Below are 13,715 nucleotides of genomic sequence, written 5' to 3'. Positions count from 1 at the left end.
AGGGTCTCACTCTTGCTCAGGCTGGTCTCTAACTCCTGACCTCGAGCGATCCTCCCGCTTCGGCTTCCCAGAGTGCTAGGATTACAGGCGTGAGCCACTGCGCCGGGCCTGGTTTTGTTTTCTGATTCATTAATTTCTGCATGTCTTCATTCCGTTCTTTTCTTAGATGTATTTCATTGCTCACTTTATATCTTCCTGGGTTGAGTACTTGATGCATTTATCTTTTTCTTTTCTGAAATCTAAGTGTTTAACTGTTGAATTTTTCCCAGGATTTTCCCCTGCTTTCAAACTCTGCTTCCTTGGACAGATTGGGCAATAGCTTTGTAAGTAATGTAGACATAATTGCCTACAATAATGAAAACCTTCCGGAATTAATTTTTTCATTTTCCCCTTAGTCATATTTAGTATTTTTTCCCCAGGCAGATCATTCTGAGCGTGCGAGTGTGTGTGCTCATATTACAAAGCCAACGACTATGTTAATAAAATATTTAATTTTAGAGAAAAAGAGAAATACACGTGTTTAAGCCTAAATTTTCCTTTCAGTATGATTTTAGCTGTATCTCACCACTTTTGACACATACTGTTTTCATTCTTTTTCTCAGTCTGGTTTGAACTTGCAATTTTGACTTCCTCTTTTCAAATGGAGTTGAAGAAGGGGTTTTAAATTTTTCATGTGGTCGGGTTTTTTGCCTTATTTCTATTTTTGTTTTAATTTCTGGTTTTATTACTTGGTGGTCAAAGAGGTCTCTACTATTTCTATTATGGGGAAAGCTACTGATATTGTATTTATAGCCATGGTCAATTTTTGTAAACGCTTTCCTGTGTGTCTCAATAGAAGGCATGTTTTCTTTTTGCAGGACACACAAGGCAGTATTATTCCTTACATCAACCTGATTAGTTATTTCATTCAGATCCTCTGTAACACTTTGTGACCTATGACTCTTGCTAAAGCCTTGGGCCACCCTTTATAGAGTGTGGTTCAGTTTATGTATCTCTTCTCGACCGACCTTGTGCAAGGGCGATGCTGGGGTGTCAGTGTCATTCCCACACTCCCACCTTTTCTCTCCCCACCTTGCCTTCATTGTTGGTTTGGGTTAGCAGCCAAGCTCAGAGAAAATAAAGTGGCAAGGGGGCTGGGTCCTCCTGATAGGCCAGGTTCCCACCATCCTGGGGCTTGGAGACAGGCCCAGGGAATGACCTTCCCTAATTCTCCTGAGTCCACCTCTGCCCTGCTCTGATTCCTCCTATTTCCAACTAAGGATGTTGGCCATACCCTTCTGGACCCTGTCACTTAACTCTTAAGGAACCTGTGTCCACTTGAGATCTGGGGGATAGGTAGGGGTTGTTGAGATCTTCCTTAAACTTTTTGCAAATATCTCTATGTGTCTGGAAAGATACACTTGCCAATTTGCTCAAACGTGCCAAGTTCATTATAGATGGTGTGCTCTTCTGCAGTTTGCTCTGTCATTTTGTCGCTGCTGCTGCTGCTGCTGTTGTTCACCTGGGAAGTGTTGGGGGGACCACGGGGGGCTCTCACTCTGCCATCTTTTCCTCCTCAGACCCACCTACGCCAATGGCTTCTGTCTGTTGCCACATCCTACGAGAGCCGATGGCTGGATCCTCACCAAACTGGGAGACTGTGTGTTGAATTGTCTGACTCAAAATAAAAGCCATTAACCTTGTGGATAGCTGGGACACCTCACAGGTCGTTCTGAAACTGGTTTTCCGCAGGAGGCCTGTGTGCCTGGTGAGCGGGACAGACGAGGCATGTGCGTTAAGACGTGGCTGGGAGAGAACACAGTGGCTTCAGGTTGTAACTCCCGAGGGCAGAGACATGCTCCAACTGTGTCTCACACTGGCAACTCTCGTGGCTGCTGGGTGAGCAGCAACCAGGAGGCTTTATTGGTTTAACAATGTTATTTTTCTTTTTCTGAGCAATGTCAGGGAGTCTGTTGAGTTGTACATAAACACAATATCCTCAAATTTTCTTTGCTTTTCCTTTGACGGTTTACCTTTCTCTTTCTCCTATACATTTTGGTCTTCTCATTCCTTCTCCTGACCCTGTAACGCATGTGTAGGGACCAGCATTTCCAGTGTCCCGGAGGTACTTTTATACCTCCCTTTTCCTTTGAATAAGACCTTCTTAGCTCTTTCTTTATAATTCTAACTTCCTCCTCATAGTCTGTCTTTTACAAAACATCTATTTTTAAAAATTATTTATCCTCATGAAAAAGACTAGAGAGCTTAAATTGATCTCATATGTGACCATTCAGAAAGTCTACTTTTGATATGGGTACTGGTTGAAGCGCACCCTACCTCAATTTTTCTAGTTGATTCCAAAGTTCATTTATTGTACAGAGGAGAAACTAGAGTCTGGGTGTTCGTTATTTGTCTTCTCTTCCTTACTTATGGAAGTTGGTATTGGCCCAGAGGAGTCTTCTATTTCCTTTAACTGGCAGTTATTATGCAAAAATGTTTCATATGTATTAATATCTTAGTCATGTTTCACCAGGTTATGCTGCGGAAGAAACAACCGCAAGATCTTTGTGGCTTACACCACAGTGGCTTACACTCACATCCGTGTCAGCCGTAGCTTTGCTGCAAGTCTTCATTTCGGGATTCAGGCTGGAGGAGCAGCTGGTCTCGGGAACACTGCACCCTGTTGCTCTGAATGTTTCTGTTCAGGAGTGCCACAAGCCACTTCTGCTCGCCTTTCATTAGCCAAAGTCTCATGGCCGAACCTCATGTCAACTTCATGGGAAATAGAATCCCACCGCAAGGACTGCGTGTAGGGAAGGCACCATAGGAAGGCCTGGGATGGAGGGGCTGCCAATGTTTTGAATAGACAACGCAATGTCCCAGAAGACATCTCTGCATTAGCTTTCCTCTTATGTCATTTACTATCTTAGATGTCTCTTGCATGTGTTTTTTATTATGAAATATTACAGACGTACAGAAAAGTGCATAAAACATCACTATACACTACAGTGACTGTGACTCAAAGGGCTGGTCCATATTGAGTTGGACATATCTTTTTATGTACAGAGCAACTTAGGATGTCTTATCTACCTGGAAAAGAACATCAATTTGCCAAGCTGGCTCAGTCCCTTAGATCAGGGGTTAGCAAATATTTTCTGCAAAGGGCCAGAGAGTAAATATTTTAGACTTTGCTGGCCATATGGTCTCTGTCGCACCTACTGAACTCTGCTGTTGTAGTGCAAAAGTGGGCATAGACAATATGTAGACAGATGGGCCTGGCTGTGTTCCAATAAAACTTTATTTGCAAAAGCAGGTAGCTGGTCAGATTTGGCCTGAGGGCTGTAGCTTGCTGCCCTTGCCCTGATTTGTGGATTTTGTTGTTTCATTCCAGCAGCATTTGCTGAGCATTTACTACATGCCTTATACAATATAGTGCATTTTATGTGATGCACTATAAATTGTACACATTTGAAATATTATTATATAAAACAATTGCATCAAATTATACACACAAAATATGAAATAAGGCAAATTCCCTCAAATCAAAAGTTCATCAGGAATCACAGGTTGCTAAAGCCAGTGAGCAGAAATGAATTGTGTTTGTGCAGTGACTACATAGTGGTGCCATTTCAGCTGGTAAATAGAAATTTTGACCATCCTTTGTCAGGATTAGCCTAAAATGACTCAAGTTTTTACTTTTGTGAGAGATAGCACTCATGTAAAGTTGAGAGTGCCCATTCTAGGCACTTCAGAATGCATCTATAGAGTCTGATGGGTATAAACCACAAAAACAGGGAAATCAGCCAAAATAGGGAGTCTGTAAAAGGAAGAGGTGTACAAGCAAGCTTGGGGAAAATAAGGGCCACAGTGGCCCAAGAACCTTGAGAGCAGGGAACATCTCAGCTGCATTTTCTATCTTCCTCTATTTTTCTTTTTTCTTTCTTTCTTTCTTTCCTTTTTTTTGGGGGGACAAGGTCTCACTCTGTGACCCAGGCTGTAGTGCAGGGGTGTCATCACAGTTCACTGCAACCTCTAACTCCTGGGCTTAAGCGATCCTCCCACGGCAGCCTCCCAAGTACCTGGGACTACAGGTGGCCCAAATCTGGCTGCTTTTTTAATTTTTTGTAGAGATGGGGTCTCGCTTATGTTGCCCAGGCTGGTCTCAAACTCCTGACCTCGAGTGATCCTCCCACCTCGGCCTCCCAAAGTGCTGGGATTACAGGCGTGAGCCACCACACTGGGCCCATTTTCTATCTTCTCAAGTCTTCAATCAAGACTTCAATTCACCAGGATAGAACAGCCTGATTGACCTTGCTTATGGCACGTGATCATGCCCTTCAGAATAAGGCCCAAGAAGGAGGACTTAGACTGGTAGTCTCACTGGGAGCACATGGAATGGAGGAAGAGCAGGTCCCAAAATAAAAATGAGTTGCCATTCCCAGGAAAGGATGGTGGGCAGGCACAGATACCATAATACCCTAAGACATTTACAGGCCCCTCCTTCTAGATGCTTCCAATGAAGGAAATACCTATAAAACATCAGACATTATGACAAAATTCATAGAATTTTAGCCATGAAATAGGTGTGCTGGGTGACATCTCCATTTTGCAAATGAGACCCAGAGGTGATGAACTACAAAAAGGCCAAACACTCACATAGCCAGGGCCAGCTCTAGGGCTCCTTGAAATCTAGGTCTTTGCTGTGTCTACTGCTCTCTTGGTCTCTTCACCCCACATACCAGACACAACTAGCTCCCCAAGTGCAAGTCACAGAAACCCAGCTAAATTAGCCACAGCAAAAAAAAAAAAAAAGAGAGAGAGAGAGAGAGAATTTGCAGCTCGTGTAACTGAAAACTCCAAGAGTAGCTCAAACTTCAGGCTCAGTTTGGATTCAGGGGCTCAGATGAAGTCTCTAGGGCTCAGTTTCCCTTTTTTCTTTATTCTTGCTTCACCTGGGATGGCTTCAATCTCAGACAGGCTCTTCCACTGCAGGTGGCAGCAGGTGGCAGCAGGTCCAGCCTCACATTCCTTCATTTAGGAGGTAGACTCTAGAGGGCTCGATGCTGTGTTTGGATGAGAAAATTGCAAAATAAATCTATCACAGTGAGACGGATTTAGGAAAGATTTCCTGTAAACATTCTCAGGCCTGGTGTGGTGGCTCACACCTATAAGCCCAGCACTTTGGGAGGCCAAAGCAGGAGGACAGCTTGAGGCCAGGAGTTCAAGACCAGCCAGGGCAACATAATGAGACCCCTTCTCTATAAATAAACTTTCCCAGCTGTATAAGTTGTTGACTATTGATTCATGGAGACCTTTGACAAGAAAAGATGCCTACCTGTTATAATTTAAAGGCTTAAAGGTGGGGGATGGACAAGCATTGGAGGTGGGTAGGATTGTTACAATGATTCAAGAGATGTGTGAGTCCAAATGATAGCTATTGCCTAAAGAATCCAAGTTGTCCTGGCCTCCAGGACCTTGGCTTTGTGTGTTGGAGTTGCAGCCGGGCTTCCTGATGAATGGGATAGGCTAGCAGCTACTCAGCCTGGCCATGGACTCCTGCAGCCAGAGCATCTTCCAGCTAGTCTCCTCCCAGCACGCGCTAGTGACAAGCAATCCCTGGTCATCTCACAGATGCCACTTCCCTTCAGCTGCTCCTCAGGATCTGAGCTTGGCCTGTGTCTTCCCAGGGCAACAACATGGATGAATTCACAAATATAATGTTAAGAGAAAGAAGCCAGACACAAAAGACCACGTGCTATATGATGCCATTTGTGTTATGTTTAAAAACAGGCAAAACGAATCTATGTCACTAAAAATCAGGATAGTGGTTTCCTTTTTGGGAGTGGTCACCAAATGAGGGGGGGTCTTCCAGGGTTCAAGTAATGTTTTCTCTCAATCTCAGTGGTCACATGTTTGTGTCCACCTTGTGAAAAAGTGTTGAGCTACACAACATATGATTTGTGCATTTTTGTATGTGTTAGACTTCAATTAAAAGTTTTTTAAAATATTGGATAAATAAATGCTCAGAAATACTGTTCTTATAATCACTACTTATTGTCATCTTAGAAAGTCAATGTGTATAAATTACAAAAAGTGATTTCTCATGATTTCTGTTCATTGGCTGACGTGATTTCATGACAATCATACTCAGTTGAGCCTTTGCATTAAACATAGTTAATGCAGTTAGGAATGAAATTCAATTGCAGAGAATCAAAAAATGCAAATAAAAATGTCTCAGTCAAGATAAAGATTTGTTTTTCCCTCTCATGATGAACAGTCTGAAGAAAGGCAAGGACACCAGGTATCCAGTCTTCCTCTAGCTTTTCTCCCCACCATCCTGAGAATGTGGCTTTCTTCTTCATGTTCACTAGAGGGATGCTGTGCTCCAGCCATCATGACTATGTTCCAGGTGGAAAGAAAGGGAAGATCAAAGGGCAAAAGGAACAAGCTAGACAAATCTAATCACTTTTAAAGGGTTTTTCCTTCCTGGTTGAGGTGTGGTTGCCCAGCAGCCTCCTACAGCACAGGCAGCTACTCCAGGCCCCAGTTCCTGCAGCGCACAGCAGCCAGTAGCACCAAGAGGCCAGCAGCTCCCCCTGGTTCCTACCTTTGGCAATTTTGTAGCTGAGTACCTCTAGGGAGACACCTCCCTGCGAATAGCTTTCCCTGACACCTTAAAGGGCAGTTTTCTGGCAAGTTCCAGAGAACAGATTTCTAGCAGGTTCTACCAGCACAGACCACAGTGACTTCTCTGTCATCCAGTGAACCACAGCTGTGCCCTCTACAACAGGGTCTGGATCTCAGCCCTAAGAGAATCGGTGGCAGGGAGCGGGGTGGGGGCACCTCTATGTTAACCCTATGAGTATGAGTTAACTAAGCTCCTATCTCTGTTACTCCTGTGTTCTGCACAGTTCTCTTCTTACTAACCAATCCCTCCTTACCCTCATCCCCTGTTATAGTTAGTAATCCTTTACGTTGAACTCTCCCTATTCAAATTACCATGCGGTTTCTCTCTTCTGATGGGACCCAAACTAACACACCCGGCCAGCCAGGACTAGCTGCAAATGCGGGGAAACGAAGCTCTTTATTGGGGCATGTGACCACTTCCACTACTGCAGGGTTCTGTTTATGTGAAGAAGGGGAGACAAGGTCTTGCATGAGCGACTGGCAGCGTCTGTCTCCACGGCCATAGATGGGGTAAGGATGCTTTCCAGAGCTCCAGGCAAGCTTCCCTGTGTCCCAGGACACTTCTCTTGGTCACGCCCATCGGTAAAAATGCACACCTGGCCACTTCTTCAAGCTGATTTCACACCATCCCCCCAGACACTTTGGATCCCTTCCCTTGAAACCCCCCTCAATGCGGTCTATTAGAAAAGGATTAAATAAGTGGAAACAAATTCAACAAGTATGATTTGCTCTACAGTGGACATTACCAAGACTGAATGTCCCAGTGTCCCCCTGTCCCAGTCTTTCAAAGCCCAGCAGGCCCTCTGGTCCCTTACAGTCTGCCCTCCGTGTGCTGTGACCGTGTTGTCTCTGCCTCCCTGACCATGAAAGCCTGCCCTTTACAGGGGCACTGGCCCTGTGTCTTGCAGCTCCCTGCCGAGCCACCCTGGCCCCACCAGCAGGGAAGAAGGTCCCCTCCTTTCTCTGGATGCCCCCGAGGGCTCGGAGCACAGGCCTGCAGGGCCGCATGGTTCCTCCCCACACCTTCCTCTAACTCAAGCAAGTTCCAGCCAAGATGGAAACAGGAGGCGGTGACAGTGACTTGCTGCGTGACCTTGTGAAGGTTACATCCTCTAGAACAATCCCCTTCTCAGGAGCTGCTGTGAGTGTTGAATGGGAAATGCTGGCTGAGGGTGTCATTGCCATTATTATGTTTACAGTTCTTGGCTTGCTTTTCAGAAAACTGGGGAGAGGTCTCTCACCTTGAGGAGTGGATCCTCTCTGACTTAGGAACCCCAAAGGGAGCTCTAACCCCTGTGAGGTCCTGGGGCAGCCAGAGAAGTCACTCTGAAGGGACAGGGGGGGTGGCGGTGTTGAGAAGCCCCCGTTCCAGGGAGGGGAGAGGAGGCAGGCAGCCCAAGCAGCTCCAGGTAGGTGTTAGCTCCAATCCACCTGCAGCGCAGCTGCCGGAGTGTCCGGCAAGGGAGCTGCGTTGAAAGTGCAGGCTGCAGCGCCATCTTCTGGCCGCGTCTTGGAGTCCGTCTTGAATGTTTGCAGACGAGTGGGTCACCTAGGATACGGGTTAACACTGCAGGTTCCTAGGCGCACTCTCAGAGGTACCAGGACTCTAGTCCAGGGTTGTCAACAAAAGTGTTCACAAGAATATGATGCACTGAATAGGTCTCTGTGGCGCTCCTGCTCAGACACCAGACATGAATCTAGTCCTGAGGACATGTCAGTCAAACCCAAAGAGAGGGATATTCTACAACGTGACCAGCCTGTACTCTTCAACAATGTCAAGACAGTGAGATACAAAGAAAGACTGGGGAACTGTCACAGACTCAAGGAGACTTAAGAAACAGGACACATGAATGCAATAGGTAACCAGAGATTTTCTTTTGTTAAATAATAGGATATTGTGGGACAATTGACAAAATCTGCATTTGGTCTGCTGATTAGATAATAGTATTGTATCAATGTTAATTTCATGATTTTGTGACTGTATAGGAGAATGTCCCCCCTTTTAGGGAAAGCAAGGCAGTATTTAGGGGTAAAGGGCCAACAGGTTTGTATTTGACTCACAAACATCTCAGGGGAAAATATGGGTATATATGTATATATCTCCATATATGTATGTATGTATTTGTAGTCTTGGTGACGTGTATTCAGGAATTCTTTATAGTATTTTTGCAACTTTTCTAAAGTCTGAATTGTGCAAAAATGAAAAGTTAATTCCAGAAAAACAGAAAGTTATTACACTGAATTTAGAACAGTGTTTTAAAACAGTAATACCTCATCTTTCAATGGAGACTTTAGTAGGTGCCAGGCATGTGCTAATTACTTTTCAAGGTTTATCTCATTGAATCCACAGAACAATCGTATGAGAAAGATGCTGTTATTAACCCCAATTTTCAGATGAGCAAATCTTCACTTCAGAGAGGTGAAGTGACTTGCCCAAGGTCACACAGCTAGCGTGCAATGGAACTGGGGTAGGCTCTCTGAACCCAGAGTAATAAAAAATCTAACTAGCAGCACGCAGGGGCCACACCAGGCAACAGGATTCTCACTGTTGAGAAGAGTAGGGACACTCCGTCGGCTGCAGATGAAACTCTACAATCTCCTCCACACAGGTCTTGGTTCTGCCTCTGCCCACACTGTTGCTCCTCCTGGCATGCCCTGCTCACTGTCTCCCCCGTCCCTCCCCTCCCTCCTCCTCTGGGAAAGGCCATCTGTTCTTCCCAGCCCTCACCTGGAGGACCCTCTCCCCCTCTACAGTGTCACAGTCCTGCACCTGTCCCTCTCTCAGGGACTATTGCACTCTCCATCTCCGACTACGATTCCTTTGGCAAAGATAGAAGAGCATAGCTGTAGCCAGCTCCAGCTCAGGACTCAGGCAGCCCTGGATTCAAAACCTGGCTCCGCCACTTATGACCGTGTGATCTTGGACAAGTCACTTCACTTCTCTGAGCAAATTATAAGTAAAACAGAGCTATTATAACCCAATATTATAAAGAGCTGGTCAGCATTTTACATAACGTCTGGCAAACAGCAGGTACTTAGTGTTAGCTACTATTCTTATGTCCTTTCTCCATGACTATTTTAAATTTTTTTTCACATAAATTAGTTATAAGCATGTGTCAAAGTTTGATTCCAAGCTTGCCACAAAGCCCAGTCAACAACTCCCTTTTGTTAATTAAAGGACATTTCACAGGAAAACAGAACGGTTGGATAATCATTACGAAACTGAATACAAGACAAAGAACGTCTGATAATCAACCAAGTGTTTGGGTAGCTGATTTCCCCAAAGAGGTTTTAACCTTGTTAAAGTTTATCAGAAAATTGCTTAAGCATTTATCAGGAATGCTAATGTCCTCCCAGAAGGAGGTTGTGAATTGCATCACGAAAGAGAGTTCTGTCGCAGACTGTGATTGCACAGTCTGCGACACTCTTTTCTTAATCATACGCATAATTATGGCTGACGTGTCTTGAGCCCTCACTGTGCACCCAGTTTGGAGCCATATCACAGGCTTAGCTTTGAAGCAGGCCCTGGATGCATTTGATCATTGTCCCCCTACCCTGCCCCACTCCCACTTAGCATGCTCGGTTCGGGGTGAGACTATGCAGGTCTTACCCTAAATGTTGATGGGATAGGTGAATGGGAGTAGCGGCCATCGTGTCCCAGGCCTTTGCACAATGTGGGACATACACCTCCTCTCTTGTCCTCCATATCACCAAAATGGAATAAATGGGTTTCTAAGAGTAGAAAGACCACCTGCTTATTTTTTTCCTAAAACATATTAAAATAATGCTATATCTATCAAAACTTAAAACCTCACTCTGGCCTGTAACTGGGAAATCATTGGAGATCGCTTTTTGTGTTTTTCATATCCCATCACTCTCCCAAACTCCTGGCAACCACCATTCTACTCTCTGCTTCTATGAGTTCAATTTTTTTTTATTCCACTTATAATTGAGACATGAACGCCTTTTTATTATTATTATTTGTAGAGACAGGGACTCGCAATATTGCCCAGGCTGGTCTCCAACTCCTGGCCTCAAGTGATCCTCCTGCCTCAGCCTCCCAAGTAGCTGGGATTACAGGCTTGCACCACTGTTCCCAGCTCCACAACCACCTCTTGATAGCCCTTAACTCTTTGCTAAGTTCTGGGGTATTTAGGAATTTTTGTTTTAGTGGATTCCTTTGGTGGAAACTGGTGAAGGAGCTGTGAGGTTGTTTTTTATTTTTTTATTTAATTTTTTATAGCGGTAAGATACACATAACATAAAATGTACCATTTCAACGATTTTTAAGTGTACAGTTCAATGGCATTGAATACATCCACATTGCTGCATAACAATCACTGTCATTCATGGCTGGAACGACCATCTCCTAACCCTGAACTGAAACTCTGTACACATTAAACTCTAACTCCCCACGTCCCTCCTCTTGGCCCACTAGTAACCACTGTTCTACTACTTTCTGTCTCTATGATTTTGACTACTCTAGGTACCTGTTGACCCAAAATAAGTAACTGAGGCAAAAATCTCAATCAATGGAGGTTTATTAAGCCAAAGTCAACGATGTGCCCAGGAAAAACACTAACCACAGACAAAGCTATGGCTGTTTTTCCAAAGGGGAATTTGGAAGTTTCAGCATTTAAAGGCACACAGAAAGAAAAAAGAAAAAGAAAGGCAGGGTTGGGGTAGTGAGACAAATGGTTATATTCTTTCGAGACGCAGGAAAATCGACATTTCATATAAGGCAAATGTTTCTTTTACAGCACCTCATGTAAGTGGAACCTTTCACTATCTGTCCTTTTCTGTCTAGCTTATTTCATTTAGTATAATGTCCTCAGAGTGCGTTCATGTAACAGCATGTATCAGAATTTCATTCCTTTTTAAGGCTGAATAATATTCCATTACAGGGATATATCACATTGTTTATTCATTCATCCATCAATAGATATTTGAGTTGTTTCTACATTTTGGCTATACTGAATAATGCTGCTATGAAAATTGGTGTACAAATATGTTTGAGTCCTTACTTTCAATTCTTCTGGATATATATCCGTAGGTAGGATTGCTGGATCAAATGGTAATTCCATGTTTAATTTTTTGAGGAACCAAGGAGCTGCATTTTATGTTTAGAATTGAGGTACCACTGGGTACAGAGGAAGCAATGATAGATATCCCAAAATTCAAATTGGTTGAATAAGTGACAGTCTAAACCCACCAAGAATTCTCAAAAATCTTAGGGAGGGGATTCTGGTTCCAAAGACATTGGAATTGGAGGCAGAAGTATTCAGGATGATTCTTCCAAGTTTCCAAGATGGATTCTGGACAACAGCACACACCAGGCTAAAGATGTTTTGTTTATATCTATAATCAATTTACTTAAGCTTTAAAGTAACTTACAAAAATAATACAATAAGTTGAAAATAGATAAAGAAATCAAGGGTGATAAAAAATAAGGGTAGAAGAGTGAGGTGAGGTTGGAAGAAAAGCTAGTATGTAAGGAGGTTACTAGAGGTAAATGCTGTGCTTCCCAGCGGCAAAGCAAAATGGCAAACAAAACTTATGGAAAGACAAATGCCACATGATCTCACTTACATGTGGAATCCAAAAAAGTCAAACTCACAGAAGCAGAGAATAGAATGATGGTTAGCAAGGGCTGGGGCAGGGGGAGCGGGGATTAAGGATGACAACCCAAAATAAGTGACCAAGGGTTTATTAAACCAAAATTGAAGACGTGCCTGGGAAAAACACAAACCACTCTGCTGCAGCCCCAGCCAAGGCAGTTTCAATTACAAATGCAGAAATGGGGCAATGAACTCCACCCTTTCATCACAGCCCTTGGGACACATTTCCTCTGTCTGCGGTCCCCAATCCTCAGGCCTCAGCCCATCCTGGTCCCTGGTCTGTTAGGAAACGGCCCCACATCAGCCTCACTGCTTGAGCTCTGCACCACCCCCCACTCTCAGTCCGTGGAAAAATTGTCTTCCATGAAACTGGACACTGGTGCCAAAAAGGTTGGGGGCTGTTGCTCTATGTGTAGAACTGTCCCTCTGTACAATGAGGATAAAAGGATGAAAGAGTTCGTGCAAGCACATCCTTAGCAGACCACCTCATTGTTGCAGCTGACTGTACCCCAAAAGGCTGGCCCTGAGGACAGCCCTCAGTCTCACCAATGGTGACTGCTCCATGGTCACCCTATTCCCACCTTTACTCAATAACCCATCAAGTTGACACCATCCATTTTACATCCCAGATAGGCTGACCAACTCACCCCAGTTTGCCTGGGATCTCCGACTTTAGCAATGAAAGTCCCACTCCCTAGGAAACCCCTCAATCTCAGGCAGACTGAGACAGTTGGTCACACAAATAAATATTTACTAGTAAGCCAGGTCCTAGACCTCCAGGGCACTCCAGCCTTCCTTAATGCCACCAGACCTGTCTCACTCCACAATCCACTCTGACTATTCTACAATGTCCCCAATTATCATGGATCCTAAATGTGAGCCAAGCCAACTCACAGCACTTGTCCATCTCTTAATCCCAAGTGTACACCTCAAGCATTATCCTATGTGCCAAGCCTCCAGCATTTGTTAAAAACAGGAAAGGCTCAAAAAGCGAAAACAAGATTGGGCCTTTGGCCTCCTTTCTCCACTCCCAGCCTTGCAGGCTAATGGGTCGTCACTGATTTAAGAAAACAGGCAGGGCGCAGTGGCTCATGCCTGTAATCCTAGCACTCTGGGAGGCCAAAGCAGGAGAATCACTTGAGGTCAGGAGTTCAAGACCAGCCTGAGCAAGAGCAAGACCGCATCTCTACTAAAAATAGAAAAATTAGCCAGGCATGGTGGCACATGCCTGTAGTCCCAGCTACTCGGGAGGCTGAGGCAGAAGGATTGCTTGAGCCCAGGAGTTGGAGGTTGCTGTGAGCTAGGCTGATGCCTGGGCAATAGAGCGAAACTAGGTCTCCAAAAACAACAAAGCAGGCGGAGAAAGTCTGTAAGGTTTATTAAATGGCTGTTAACAACAGCTATAAATTCAAAACAAAAAGTCTTGGTTAT

The sequence above is a fragment of the Lemur catta genome, chromosome 17 (assembly GCF_020740605.2).
Source record: "Lemur catta isolate mLemCat1 chromosome 17, mLemCat1.pri, whole genome shotgun sequence".
Lineage (NCBI taxonomy): Eukaryota > Metazoa > Chordata > Mammalia > Primates > Lemuridae > Lemur > Lemur catta.
The sequence above is the reverse complement of the archived record's forward strand: the minus strand, read 5'-3'. Positions refer to the sequence as shown.